Here is a 16,066-nt window from a genome sequence, read left to right on the forward strand (position 1 = left end):
ATATTTGATACTTAGATTACTGAAGAGGTCGGCGTTTGAGATTTGGCGGTGGTTTGAAATGCGTACTATATTGGTACGAAAATTAAAAAATACTGTAATACTCAAATTTGATATTGAGATCTCTGTTGGTATCTGGCATTGTAATACAGATGTGGTTTTGGAAAAATGCTGAAATCCTGTAAAATGTATGTCACTGTTGATATCGGTGGTTAATATATGGAGGTGGTTTAGAAATACGTCCTATATTTGCATGAAAAGTACTAAATGGTACTAAATTTGGTATTAAGTTCTCTGGTATCCGAAATTGACATATAGAGATGGTTTTGGAAATTGTTTTTAAAGAACGAAATGGTACTCAATTTGATATTGGCTTAAGGAATAGATCTAAAATTCTAAACTTTGATATAGATGTCCCTGTTCGTGTCTGTGGTTAAAATATGGAGGTGATTTTGGAAGTGTGTACCATAATAGTTTGAAAACTACTAAATGGTATTAAATTGGAATTTTATATTGAGGTCTCTGTTGTTGTGTCTGGGATTTAGAGAAAGAGCGAGTATTGGATATGCGAATTATAACTGGGAAGTGGGTAAAGAAATAAAGCTGAAGTCCTGAAATTTGATATGGATGTCACCATTCGTGCCTTTGGATAAGATATGAGGAAGATTTTGGAAATGTGTACTATAATTATTTGAAAACTACTAAATGATATTAAATTGGGTATTGGATGAAGGGATATAACAGAATTCTGAAATTTAATATTGAGGTCCCTGTAGGTACTTGGGATTGAGAGAAGGAGCTGGCTTTGTATATGCGTACTATAATTTTGCGAAAAGTACTGAATGGTACAATATTTGATTTTCGGTGAAATCCTCAAAATCGATACAGATGTCACTGTTGGTTTGTGTGGTTAAGATATAGATGTGGTTTTGGAAATATGTACTATAATTGTTCGAAAAGTACTAAGTGGTTCTAAATTTGGTATTGCGTGAAGAGATTGCGCTGCAATCTCGAAAGTTGATATTGAGGTCTCTGTTGATATCTGGGACTGAAATATGGAAGTAGTACAGGAAGTGTGTACTATATTTGTGCGTAAAAGTACTAAATTATACAAAATTAGGCAAGTAAAGAGATATATCCTGAATGCCGTTATTTGATATTGATGTCTGTGTTGATATCTGGCATTGAGATAGGGAGGTGGTTTTGAAAATGTGAAAATATATTTGTACGAAAAGTACTAAATTTGGAAATGGGTATAGAAATAGAAATATGGAAATTGTTTTTAAAGCGCGTACTTTAAACGAACCAAAACTAAATGCTACTAAAATTGGTATTCGATGAAGGCATAGAGCATAATCCTGCCAGGTAACCATAAGGTCTTCTCATAGAAGACCATAAGGTCCTCTCATACAAGACCATAAGGTCCTCTCATAGAAGACCATAAGGTCTTCTCATAGAAGACCATAAGTTATTCTAATAGAAGGCCATAATAGCTTCTCATAGAAGACCGTAAGGTCTTCCCATAGAAGGCCATAATAGCTTCTCATAGAAGACCGTAAGGTCTTCCCATAGAAGACCATAAGGTCTTCTCATAGAAGACCATAAGGTCTCTTTATAGAGACTAAAAGGTCTTCTCGTAGAGGATAATAAGGTCTTCTCATAGAGGATCAAAAAATCTTCTCATAGAAGACCATAATGTCTTCTAATAGAAGACCATAAGGCCTTCTCATAGAAGACCATAAGGTCTTCTCATAGAAGACCATAAGGTCTTCTCATAGAAGACCATAAGGTCTTCTCATAGAAGACCATAAGGTATTCTCATAGAAGACCATAAGGTATTCTCATAGAAGACCATAAGGTCTTCTCATAGAAGACCATAAGGTCCTCTCATAGAAGACCATAAGGTCTTCTCATAGAAGACCATAAGTTATTCTAATAGAAGGCCATAATAGCTTCTCATAGAAGACCGTAAGGTCTTCCCATAGAAGACCATAAGGTCTTCTCATAAAAGACCATAAGGTCTCTTTATAGAGACTAAAAGGTCTTCTCATAGAGGATAATAAGGTCTTCTCATAGAGGATCAAAAAATCTTCTCATAGAAGACCATAAAGTCTTCTAATAGAAGACCATAAGGTCTTCTCATAGAAGACCATAAGGTCTTCTCATAGAGGACTACAAGGTCTAATAGAGGACTACAAGGTCTTCTTATAGAAGAGCATAAGATCTTCTCATAGAAGACCATAAAGTTTTCTTATAGAAGACCACAAAGTCTTCCTATAGAGGACCACTAGGTATTCTAACGAATACTATTATATTCTTATGAATATCACTAGGTATTCTTATGAAGACCACTAAGAATTCTTATGAAGACCACTAGATTTTCTTATAGAAGACCATAAGGCCTATAGAAGACCGTGAGGCCTTCCTATAGAAGACCATAATACCTTCTTATAGAAGACCATTAATCTTCTTATAGAAAACAACAAAGTCTTCCAATAGAAGACCATTAGGTCTACTTATAGAATACTAATAGGTCTTCTTCTTATAGTAGACCTAATGGTCTTCTATTTATAGATAAGGTTTTTATAAAAGATCACCAGTTCTCCAATAAAATACCACAAGATCTTCTTTTGAAAAACCGCAATGACTTCTCATAGAAGTCCTCAGAGTCTTCTCATAGAAGACATCAGGGGTCTTCGTTTAGAAGACCACAAAATCTTCTACTTTGAAACGGATTTTGTCTTCCTGTTTAAACAAATTACAAACAAAAATATAATTACAAATATTTTCACACATCTCCTTCCCCTTCCCCAAAACTAAAACTTATTCGGAAATGTTAACTTTTTCCGAAAGTTTAATTTTCATATTTTATTTTACTGCTAAACGAGAATGTTTCTCCTCTTCAAAATTAATTATAAGTTTACCTTAAAACATTTTAAAACTGCAGACCATTTAGATTGTTTGGTGCTTTTGTATTATTTCACACAAAAATATAAAAAAACAGCAACAACAAAACTCGTTATTTTAATAACAATGCCCAACAAAGTATGCTGTAGAATATTTACATATACGTACATATGAATGTATGATAATGTAGATTTATTATATTCTAAGTATGTTATAGAAAGTTTCATGAAATTCGTATTTTTTTTTTTTTTTTGTTTGCAAAAAACAAATGTGTCGAAATTTTTTACAATTCTGAAACAGGAGTGATTTATGATTTTAAAAAATGTGTTTAATTTTTTAACTATTTTGTCTAGCATAGAAGGCGTTCTTGAGATGGTGGTGGAAGGTGAAGGAATAGCTTTTCATAGAATAGATGGACCAGGTAATTTTTGGCTAAGATTGGGATGAAAACCATCTGGTCTTCTGGACGAATTTCAAATGTTCTTGTTTAGGTCAGATTAAAAGATGACATGAAGACTCGTATTTTGGAAGAAGTACAACCTGCCTTCTGGCCGAAGACCACAAATCATCTGGACGAATACCAACTGGCCTTTTGGACAATGATCAACTTAACTTCTGGGCCTCATAACGTAGACCAACTGGGTTCAAGAACGAAGACCAACTGATATTTTGGAGGAAGACCAACAGGTTTCTGTATGACTACCAGCTGAATGATGATCAACTGGCGGAAGATCTAGACAAGGTTTAACTTAACTTCTGATCGAAAAACAACAGTCCGTCTGGACGAAGACCAACTGGGCTTAAGGACGAAGACCAAGTGGGCCTCAGAACATAGACCAACTGGGCTTAAGGACGAAGACCATCTGACCTTCTGAACGAAGACCAACTGGTTTCTGGATGACTACCACCTGGACGATGATCAACTGGCGGAAGATCTAGACAAGGTTTAACTTAACTTCTGGTCGAAAAACAACAGTCCGTCTGGATGAAGACCAACTGGGCTTCCGAACATAGACCAACTGTGCTCAAGAACGAAGACTAAATGGGTTTAAGGAAGAAGACCATAAACCTGAGACCTGGGCCTCAGGACGTAGACCAACTGGGTGTAAGGACGAAGACCAAGTGGCATCTGGGTGACGACCAGGTAGACGATGACCAATTGGCCGTCTGGACAAGGATCAACTTAACTTCTGGACGAATAACAACCGTCCGGCTGAACGTAGAACAATTAGATTTAAGGTCGAAGATCAACTGGGTTTGAGGTCGAAAACCAACTGGTCTTCAGAACGAAGACGATCTGACTTCTGGGTGACGACCAGCTGGAGATGACCAACTGGCCGTTTAGACAAGGATCAACTTGACTTCTGGAAGGAAACCAACCTCTGGCTTGACGAATACAAACTGGGCCTCTGGATGTAGATCAACTGGGCCTCAGGATGTAGACCAACTGAGTTTAAGGACAAAGACCAACTGGCATCTGGTTGACTACCAGCTGGAAGATGACCAACTGGCCGTCTGGACAAAGAACAGCTTAACTTCTGGACGAAAAAGAACCGTTCTCCTGGACGAAGATCCACTTGGCTTCAGAACGAAGACCAACTGCGCCTCAGGAGTAAGACTAACTGATTTCTGGTTAACGACCACCTAAAGATAACCAACTGGACATCTGGTCGAAGATAAACTTAATTCTGGACGAAAAGAGTCTACGGCTGGAGGAGGACCTCAGCCAACTAGCCGTCTGGACAAGAATCAGCTTAAATTCTCGACGAAAAACAACCGTCCGTCTGGATGAGGACTAATTGGCTTTTTGGACGAAGACCAACTGCTTTTTGGACAAAGTACGACCTGTCTTCTAAACGGAGACCTACTGGACTTCTGGGCGACCGTCTGAAATAGGATCAACGGGCACCTGGACGAGGATAAACTGGGTTTCGGGACGAAGATCTAGTGGTCTTTTGGACGAAAATCAACTGGTCTTTTGGACAAAGGCCTTCAGACTTTCATAAGGAGACCTTCAGTTGTTCTAAAGTGAGGCCAACCCGTTTTCTGGAAAAAGACCAAAGGCCTTTCTGGACAAAGACCTAATAATCTTCTGGAGGCCGGCCTACTGACCTTGTAAAAGAAGAGCAACGATATTCTAGATGACACAAACAGGTCTTCTACACGAAGATCAACTGAGCTTCGTATAAAGACCAACTGGTTTTCTGGATGAAGGCAAACTGGCCTTTTGGACGGAAAACAGCCGACCTTTTAGAAAGAGACATACTGGTCCTCTGGACGAAGACCACCAGTGTTTCTAAACGAAAACCAACCGGTATTTTAAAAGGAAAGTAGTAGGTCATTTGGACGAATACAAACAAGTCTTCTAGACGAGAATTGACTAGAATTCCGGGCAAAGATCAACCGGCCTTCTCAAAAGAGACCAACTGATCCTTTCAGACGAAAACGAACTAGACTTCTGAACAAAGACCTTTCAGACTCTTTTAAAGGAAGGTCAACCAGTCTTCTAGATAAGGACTAACTGGTCTTCTGGAAAAGATCTACTAATCTTCTGGAGGACGACTAGCTGACCTTCTGAAAGAAGAAGGGGTCTTCTGAACGAAGTACAACCGGTTTTCTGGACAGATACCTACTGAAACCCAACTGGACTTTTGAACACAAACCCTTCTGCAGGAATAATATCTGCTATTCCCCAAAAAGACTTCCGGCCCTTATATAGAAGATTTTGGACGAAGTACCACCGGTATTCTGGACTGAGACCTACGGATATTCTGGACAGCGAAAAATTGGCCTTTCAACCTTCCAAAATACCTTTAGCCCTTCTAAAGGAATTTCTGTTATTTCCCATGAATATTTTCGGCCCTTCTAGAGAATATTTTCTGCTCTTCCAAAAGAACATCTTAAACTCTTCTATAAGCGTTTACATGGGAGCGCCTAAAAATATGCTTTAAACATACTAAAAATTAATTTGCAAAAGATGAGATGAAATTAAGATGATGTGTAAACTAGCCTTTCGTTAAGCAGTAACGTTTGAGAGAACATGTTTCCATAAAACCGTCTCCTTCGCCACATTTCTCGTAAAACCCCAAAAATGATTAGTCGTCTGGTTTTCAAAAAGCAGATAATCGCAATGAACAATTACCCTGAATTTGTAATTAATGTTTGATGCTCATTTTACGCTAGATAATCCAAAGCAATTCCACGTAAATATTTTGTGTGAGCCAACCTCCCTTGTGGGTTGGCAAAAAAAAATACTGAAAAACACAAGCCAGCTGATGAATCTCAATGAAAGTGTCGCAGGAGAATTAAAAGTTGTACTGAGAATCCTCCTGAATGTAACTAAATGTTGTAGCCAAGGTCGTCTCTATGGTGTGCTATATGTGTGTGTGGGATTAGTGTTCAAGTTGTGTGGTTTTGTGGGAGTGTGTGGGCACACAAACAACAACACCAACAAAGGTCCTGTGTAAGCAGTTATAGTTTTGTTATTTTCAACTATTTTCATTTTTTCCCACATCGTTGGACAAGGGGGAATTTTCTAAAAAAAACAACAAAAAATTTCAAGTTCAAGCGGATATCTATTAAAAGCAAACACAGCAATAACACGCTACTCATCCATGACGACGACGACGAATAAAAACACAGATCTAGGGGTAGGTTTATGTGCGTAACACGGCGCCAAGGTCACAATCGACTGTTGATTTCATCCCACTCGAATTGAATGGAAGACATTTTAATACCTTTTTTTTTTTGTAAAAAGGGGACTAACAAACACCTGGCTAATTGTGTGAACCCTTAAGTGGGCTTTAAAAGTGAAAGGAAGTGCATAGGGGCCTAAAATTGTGCTAAATTTGAGAAGGGAAAACAAGAAAATCAGTAAATGTTGATTCTGTGACAAGTGTGGTTGCCAGATATTACACTGTGCGACAAAATTAAACTTTACAGTAATTACTAGGAAAATCCAATAGCTTGTGAAATTAGAGCTAAAAAATATAAGATAGCTGTATCGGCATTTTGAAAGTTTCCAACGCAAAGTAACCTGATTTGAAGGAGAGGATGGAGGATTAAGATTTCTTGGAATTTTTGCATGATAGGGATATAGTTTCTGTCAAAACACCAAAGGTATCTTTTTTGGTTTTTATACCCTACAACACTATGTGTTGGGGGTATTATAAGTTTGATTGGGCCAGAATTTATGTAACACCTCGAAATATTGGTTTCCCATATATGAAAGTATATATAGATCTTCCAACTCGCCGTGCTGAGTCGATCTAGCTATGTATGTCCGTCCGTCCGTCTGTCCGTCTGTACATGTTAATTTGTAATCACTCTACAGGTCGCAATTATGGTCCGATCTTCACGAAATTTAAAATGGAGGTGGGGTTAGGGGCAGAATAGAAGCCTATTTCTTTTGGAGATGATCGCCAAATGTTTAGGGTTTAAAATGGACCAAATACTGAAAAAATATCGGATTTTGCAGTAGCTATACAGGTCGCAGTTATAAACCAATCGACGCCGAATTTCGCATGTAGCTAGAGTTTAGGGAAGAAGCCTACCAATTTGGGTGGTCATCGGATAAGATTTAGCGGGTAAAATAGACCATATCTTTTGTGTTGAAAAAATTCAAGATTTTTCATTAAACCGCGAATATTTTAAATCCCGGCGAAATCACGAAGCCATGACATCACGAAACTTTACATTGATGTTAACATCCAACAAATCGGATATATAGCAAAATATGTGCGATATATATGTCTATCAAAGAAGATATGCTTGAAAGATCTCTTATATGTCGAGAACTGCTGAACTGATTTCGACAGTTCTCATTAATTCAGAATGGGCTCTTGGCAGGAAAGAAACAACGTCTAAAAATTCGAATAAAAATATCTCTCTAAAGATGAAAATATTGATTTTGTAACATTTTCTTATATTTTTTTCAATTTTGTCACATTTTTGGCATATTTTCATTTTGAATTAAACATTTGGTAATATTTCTACAGCTAACAAAACTAAGTAGTTAGGATATCAGGATATCATAAACAGATCGCATTAATGGCCCTATCCTTACGAAATTTTGCATGGGGATAAGATGAGGGTCAGAATAGAAGCATACTCTTTTTGGAGATAATCGCCATATATTTAGGGGTTGAAATGGACCAAAAAACTGCAAAATTGTCAGCAGGTCGTAATTATTGCCCGATTTTCACGCACATTTGAATGGGGGTTACGGGCATTGCAAAAGCCAAGCAGTTTCCAAAAATATTCAATGTGTGAAATAGTTTGCCAACTTTTGTAGACAAAATACGAAAATGTCCATTCCAGTGACTTTTTGGAGAATTCACAAATACAGGAAAGACGTACTTCTGACTATTTCGTTAACGATGATTTCGTTGAAGAATATAGTCAAATGTCTGTATCTCATATAGATGCGTTTCAGTCAAAAACCAATAATAAATGTTAATCTTTTGCCACTTCTGAGAGATTATAGGTCTTTGGGAAATATTGGTTCCAGATCTAGGAAGACCATTTACGTGCAACATCTACCAATAAATTGGAAATGAGCAAATTAGTTTAAGTTGCTATTATTTGAAAATTAGAGAACGAAACCTGATGGTTTTCTTTTATTATTTGTCACAATATCTTGTGGAATTTTTTCGAGTATCTCGCCTATATAAACTGTATCGTTTATTATAGTGTTGTAGGGTATTCAACGGTCGGCCCCGCTCGACTGTAGTCTTTGCTTACTTGTTTTTCAAAATATGGTTTGTTGAAGAAAATATCTTAGCTGTATTGGTGTAAAGAGAACATTTGGCGGAAGGATTTAGTTGTGAAGTCTTTCAAAATACAGTTTGTGCAAGAATTGAAGGCGAACTACCTGCCCCTACAGAGAATTTTTGGTGAATGGGCTCTTGGAATGTTGGCCGAACATCCACTTTGTTTTACCGAAGAACTGTGTCCAGCGACGAAGCTTATTTTTGATTCAATGCGTACGTAAATAAGGAGAATTCTTGATTTTGGAGTAAAGATCAGCAAGAAACAATAACTATCAATTCATCGGGAAAAAGTCATTGTATGGTGCGGTTATACATGCTGGTGGCATCAGTGAACCGACAATTGACAGCCTAGATCGTGCGTTTTAACGTCTTTAGACTATTTTTTGTGGGGCTATGCTAAAGCTCATGTCTATATAGATGAGCCCACTTCAATTGATGCATTGGATTTATTGAAGGATTTATTCATGAGACACTGATCGAGATTTTGGGAAGTCGAACTTTCCTTTCTTTTATATTTTAGTCAATAGTATGGAGGGTATATAGAGTTTATCATTGAATATGTAACATCTCGAAATATACATTTTAAACCACAGAAGGTATATATATTCTCGATCAGCACAAAATTCTATGTCGATTTGGTGATGACCTTCCGTCTGTAAAAATCACCCTAGCTTCTGAACGAGTTGAAGTAGGCTCAAAAAATCTTACTCAAACGTTTGTTTCGTCTGCAGGACTATTGGTATTGAAAAAAGGTCCACGTTTAGTTATAGTCCCCATACAGTGTGAGTTTAAAAATTCTGCAACCAACTTCAGACTTCTGTCATTTCTAAGCAACTCGTCCGACAGCTGTTAAAATTATTTCAGTGACAGCTCATTATATTGATTACAAGCGTACAAAAGCATTTGGTGAGAATTTTCCAGAAAAAAAGTTATTCGTGATGGAATTCAAGCGTGATAGTGTGATTTCTTTTTATTCGGCTGGAAAACCACAAGTGGCTATGGTTAGAGAACTCCAGCATATAAATGTGAATAAAACTTTTGTGTCTCATACCATCGCCCGTTGCCGCGATACTGGTAGCGTAGCTCGACGTCAAGAAAGTGGGCGGAAGAAAACATCAACATCAGCAGAAATGGTTCGAAAAGTAAAGAAGCGACTTGATCGAAACCCGCGTCGCAGTGGCCGAAAATGGATATTCCATTCGGAAAATATTGAAAAATGAGCTCGGAATAGAGCCATTGAAATTCCAAAATGTGCAAGAACTTACACCGCAACAGGAAGAAAATCGACTCAAAGCGCCTAAAGAGTTGCTTCGGTTGCGGCTAAAGAGTTGCTTGGCCGAAAGTGGTGAACTGTCAAATTTGGTTTTCTCCGATGAGGAAACATTCGTTATCCAGCAGTTTCTAAAGAAAGAAAATGATCGTGTTTACTTGCCAAAGAGGTCAGCTGAAAACGTGTACCTTCCGTTGGCCACCAGAACTTAAGCGCCGGCCATGGTGATGGTGTAGACCGCCATAACAGCCTATGCTCGCTCTCCGATCGTATTGATCGACTGTGGCATCAGAATAAATGCCGAATATTATCTGGAGTGTGTATTAAAGCCTTGGGCACGCAAACATTTTGACCACAGACCTTGGACATTTCAAAAGGACTCAGCAGCATTGCACTCAGCACGCGCCACCCAAGAATGGTTGCAAAATGAGGTTCCTCGCTTAATTTCCAGCGCACAATGCACCACCAAAGCGCACCAAAATCTTCGGATACCAATCCGTTGGACTATTGTGTTTGGAGTATTTTGTCGATCATCTCAAGCAAGCGCTTCGCCGGGAATGGACCAAAATACCGCAGAGCAACATTCAGGCAGCGTTTGACGGTTTCAATTGCCGTTTGAGGGCCATAATTCGTGCCAAAGGTGACCAATTCGAATAAATCTAAACTTATTCTAAAATTTAATGCTGTTTCCGACATTTTTGCTGCCATTCAATAAAATTAAAAAAAAAAAATGTATATAAATTATGGCGTTTGACTTTGTTGCAGATTTTTTATCTCACCCTCTCTATATTTGAATTTTGATGATTTTAGCGACATTGTTCACCGGACTCGATTCAAATTTTATATTTGTAGTTCCTAATAGTATTGTACCTATTAAATGAAAATTGTCTGTTCCAGGTCTTCGTGTAGCCTCCATATAACGGCACCTCCCTTTATTCGGCATTTTTATGATTGTACCGAAATTTTCTACCAGCTATTTTCCAAATTTATTGATTTAGGAAAATTCCCAATGAATTTGATTGTTGTTGATTTGTAGACCACAACTTCAAAAAAGTTAAGGGTCCTTAGGCTAAACTCCATTATGTAGCTTTAATTTAATTCACGAGGACCTCAAAATTTTGAAATATATATTACATCATTTCATATAGACCTTTGAAAAATTATGGAGAACTTTCGATTACTTCAAGATTCATCAGGTTAAAAATGTGTAAATCCGGTTCACTTTTTATTATAGTACCTATATAAGGGTTAACATCGATTTTAAATAATTTTTACGTTTTGCTTATTTTTCATTTAATTTTGCCACCAGAATAATTATCAGTATTACTCCCTCTTTTGGTACAGCCCTTATATAAAGATACCTCCGGATGTCAGATATTGGCTGTGGCCATATTTTCCCTACGATTTGGGGTTAACTTAATTTTCAGGTCATTTGCAATAGATTTGAATATGGGTCAATGCTTCGGGTAGCCAAAAATTTGATTAAAATGTAAAATAAAATTCTCATGATAGGGTTTGAATATTTTTTAGGGATATTACCAAACAGCAGACCAACACGACCTTTTTTGAAACCAAGGATTCTTGAAGTATCCAAAGCTCTATAAATTTTAGAAGTTCAATATTACATGTTTGGAAATATATCTCAAAATATTGAAATCTCTTTGTTCATGGTTATGCCAATATTAAAGCTTTAAAAAGCTTGACCAATGAACTCGAAAGTCTTTCGGGATTTTGATCTACGAACAGAGTCCACCATTATATCGATATTTTTAAAGCCAACGAAAGCTCTAAAAAGTTATAGGCACATTGTATTAACACTTTCTATTAAACAAGGCCTAAACCTCTCGATGAAACATGAATAATGTGAAACCTCGTAGAACTTCTGTTCGTTTCGGCATCATTCTTATATCAACGAATATGCACATGACTTCATCACTTTCTCATAGAAATATGACACATTTTTTGTTTTGAAACATCTCTTCAAAATATATTTATTTTGTAAACAAAAATATTTACTTGTTTCCATCGAAGGACATTCAATTGATGGATTTAAATCTAATATCAGCAACTGTTACGACTCCCCGACAAGGTCAGCACGATTGCCAAGACGAAGTTAGTAGCACCGCAAGAATTTTCTTTGTTCGAAATGAAAGACTGAATTAAACATTCAAGTGGAAATCTAAATTTGCAAAGTAAAAAAAGAAACACGTAGATTACTTTTAATCATATTTGGGTCACCGCAAAGCTAAGGTTCACAAGTGTTAAAATTCACACACACACAAAGGCAAGGGCACTTAATAATGCTCTTTGGGTATTTGCATTGCATACTTTTGTGATGAAAATGTAACACTTCTATCAAATGAGATTTTCTTGCATATGTTTAGTATTTAAAAGAAAGAAGAACATTGAAGCATACTTTTAGGCGTCTTTGTCTTAAAGAAGGATATATTACGTATTGCTTGTGCCTAAATGAAAACAACCTTCTTTAATTGTAAAAATTACAAGCGTTTATTTATATTAATTATTTTAACTTGAGCTGGTTTCTTGACAGTATTTACAGGGGTGTAATTAATTGGTAAAAAAATACAAGTTAATGTCTGTGGAAAACTGAGCCACAGCCATATTCTACACTCTTGGGGCAGATATTCCATTTATCAAATAATAAAAAAGATTTAATAGAATTTGGACATACCATGTCAGAGGATTAGGCAAAATGATTAATTGAAGAGAGTCCAAAGACAAATCACATGTCTTCTTTTAATGGCATTTACATCTAAAAGCACGGCATATAAATCAAACAAAAATAAATCTTTAATGGATCTAGGTGGAGGGAAAATTATGGTATGAATTTGTAATTGGGCGCCATCTATCGATATGGACTTCTTTTTCTGAATGTTAATAACACTGTCCAACAAGAAAAAAAAAATAATTACAGGAAAACAAATCTAGAAAATTGTGAAAGTACAGCTAACAATAGAAACACGTGTTTCGATATTTTAAAAGTTTAGATCATAAAGTTACCCAACTGGAGGAGGAAATTTGCACCATCTTTCACATTTTTCAATGGATTTACCTCAAAATTGTAATTTGGTTTCTTCATTCATTCTTTATTTTATATATAAGGGGGCCCTAATATAATCTCATATTTATAAAGGGCCACAAAATTAAATATGAATTTGGCAATTGATAATCTTTGCTTTTATGACGTAGTACCATCAACCTCACTTAGAATTTATAATACACCATACCAAATCGGAGTGGAGAACTAAGGGGGTACAGTTACATGGGGGTTATTTAGAAATATTTACCTTTAAGAAATACTCCTGTCGGAAGAGTTTTTAACCTCAAAAAAACCAAAATACAAATTTTCGAACAAATCGGTTGGAAAATATGGTAAAAACTCTCACAATAACTATATATATTTATAAATATAGGGTTTGTACCAAAACGTGGACCTAAATTTATAATTTTTGACACTACGTTTCTCTACAATAAAAACTAAAAAACTAAAATTTTGGCAAAATTAAATAGAAAAAAATATGATTCAAACCTTAAAAAGTCTTTACATTTCTTTATAAACTATTAGACTACATAAATGTTTATATTAATTTATAGTGAAATTTTTGTGCAGAAAATTTCTTCTTTTGACGCTTTGGGTCTGAAACGATGTTTTATGTTACTTTCGGGTATTGAATCGAAAAGAGGGCGAGGAAATTTTTTTCAAAAAATATGGAAATATTTTCTCGTTTTTTTTGGCAACATTGAGGCTAATAATTTCGTATATACAGGGTCAGGTGAAAAAACTGCAACCAACTTCAAATTACCATCATTTCTAAGCCACTAGTCCCACAGCTGTTAAAATTATTCCAGTGACAGCTCATTATATTGTTTACAAGCGTACAAAAGCATTTTGGTGAGAATTTTCAAGAAAAAAAGTTATTCGTGATGGAGTTCAAGCGTGATAGTGTGATTTCTTCATATTTGGCTGGAAAACCACGTTAGAGCACTCCAGCATTTAATGAATAAATCTCTTGTGTCTCGTACCATCGCTCGTTACCGTGATACTGGTAGCGTAGCCCGACTACAATGAAGTGGAGGGAAGAGAACAGCAACATCAGCAGAAATTGTTGGAAAAGTAAAGAAACGACTTTATCAAAACCCGCGTCGCAGTGGCCAAAAATGGCTCGTGAGCTGAACATATCGCAACATTCCATTCGAGAAATATAGAAAAAATAGATCGAGGTAAAGCCATTGAAATTCCAAAAAGTGCAAGAACTTACACCGCAACAGAAAGAAAATAGACTCAAAAGAGCTAAAGAGTTGCTTCGCTTGGCCAAAAGTGGTGAACTGCCGAATTTGGATTTCTCCGGTGAGAAAACAGTCGTTGTCCAGCAGTTTGTAAACAAACAAAATGATCGTGTTTACTTGCCGAAGAAGTCAGTAGAAAATGTGCACCTTCGGTTGGCCACCAGAACTCGAGCGCCGGGATGGTGTGGGCCGCTGTAACAGATAAGCTCGTATTAATCGACCGTGGCATCAGAATAAATTTCAATTATTATCGCGAGAATATTCTGGAGGGTGTATAAAATCTTTGGGCACGCAAACATTTTAGCCGCAGACCTTGGACATTCCAACAGGAATGGCTACACTATTGCACTCATCACGCGCCAACCAAAAATGGTTACAAAATGGGGTTCCTCGCTTCATTTATAGCGAACAGTGGCCACAAAAATCTCCGGATACCAATCTGTTGGGCTATTGTGTCTGGAGTATTTTGGAAAGCAAGGCTGGCACTAAAAAATACCAAGGTTTCGATAACCTGAAGCAAGCGCTTGGGAATGGGCCAAAATACCGCAGAGCAACATACGTGCAACGTATGATGGTTTCATTGGTCGTTTAAAGGCCATAATTCGTGGCAAAGGTGATCAATTCGAACAAATCTAAATTTATTTTGAAATTTGATGCTATTTCCGACAATTTTTGCTTTCATTCAATAAATTAAAAAAAAAATATATATATAAAAATTATGGCGTTTGACTTTCTTGCAGTTTTTTATCTCGCCCGCATATCGTCGTCCGATTTGCCTCTTATTGTGCACTAAACGAGTAATATTAACCCAATTTGGCACTTACGACCATATTGGGTCTAGAAACAAATCTGTCAAGTTTGGTGAAAATCGGTTCAGATATAGCTATAGCTCCCATATATTTTGTTCATCCGATTTGTTGTATGTGTCCTGCACAGCCAATGCCTCGGAAAATTTAGTAGAAATCGATTCAGGGGAGGATATTCTTCTCATATATTAGTCCCTTTAAACTTGAAATTATAACTATAATCATAGTTGCTATGATTTAATTCTCACAAATTCCCCATAAAAAAAGTATTATTTGTTATATGAAGCCCTACCAAATATGCAAACGGGTGCAGGGTATCATAAAGTCGGCCCTCCCGACTTTACTGATTTTTTATACCCTCCATCATATTACGCAGGGTATATTAAGTTTGTCATTCCGTTTGTAACACCTCGAAATATACATTTTAGACCCCACAAAGCCCTAAATTCTATATCGACTTAGCGATGTCCATCCGTTTTCCACTCTGGCTTCCGAACGAAATATAGTAGGTTGATATAATTTTACTCAAATGTATATTATGTCTGGAGGACTTTTGGTATTGAAAATGGGCCATGTAGGTCCACGTTTTGGTATAGCCCCCATACAACGGTACCTCCCGATACTCGGTATTTTGATGATTTTAGCGACATTATGCACCGGAATTGTTTCAAATTTGGTATTTGAGGTTCGTAATGGATACTACAACTTAAGACAGAAAATTGTCCGTGCAGGTCCACGTCTTCGCATAGTCCCTATATAATGGTTTTCATTTAAGTGATAGATTTCAGATTTTTTTTGAAATTTTTTAAGTTTACAGGGGATTTTTGTATAAACTTATATGAAATACGTCTTTAACCTGGCGATTTAGACTCTAGACCTCTTCAAGAATTTATAGTACAATTTTACGACAAATAATTTTGACGAATATTTTGTCTAACTACGACCCCGTTTAAAGTGAGTTTTTAACCATAGTTAGAAAGTGACCAAAAAGACCCCTTCTTTGATTC

General features: G+C 36.6%; 1 protein-coding gene across 2 annotated transcripts in view; it reads right to left on the reverse strand.

The window, feature by feature from the left end:
• LOC101897386 (ATP-binding cassette sub-family G member 1) overlaps positions 1 to 16,066 on the reverse strand; it is a 181,363-nt gene that overhangs the window by 89,320 nt on the left and 75,977 nt on the right. The window lies entirely within an intron of this gene.

This window comes from Musca domestica, unplaced genomic scaffold, assembly GCF_030504385.1.
Source record: "Musca domestica strain aabys unplaced genomic scaffold, Musca_domestica.polishedcontigs.V.1.1 3, whole genome shotgun sequence".
NCBI classification, from domain to species: domain Eukaryota; kingdom Metazoa; phylum Arthropoda; class Insecta; order Diptera; family Muscidae; genus Musca; species Musca domestica.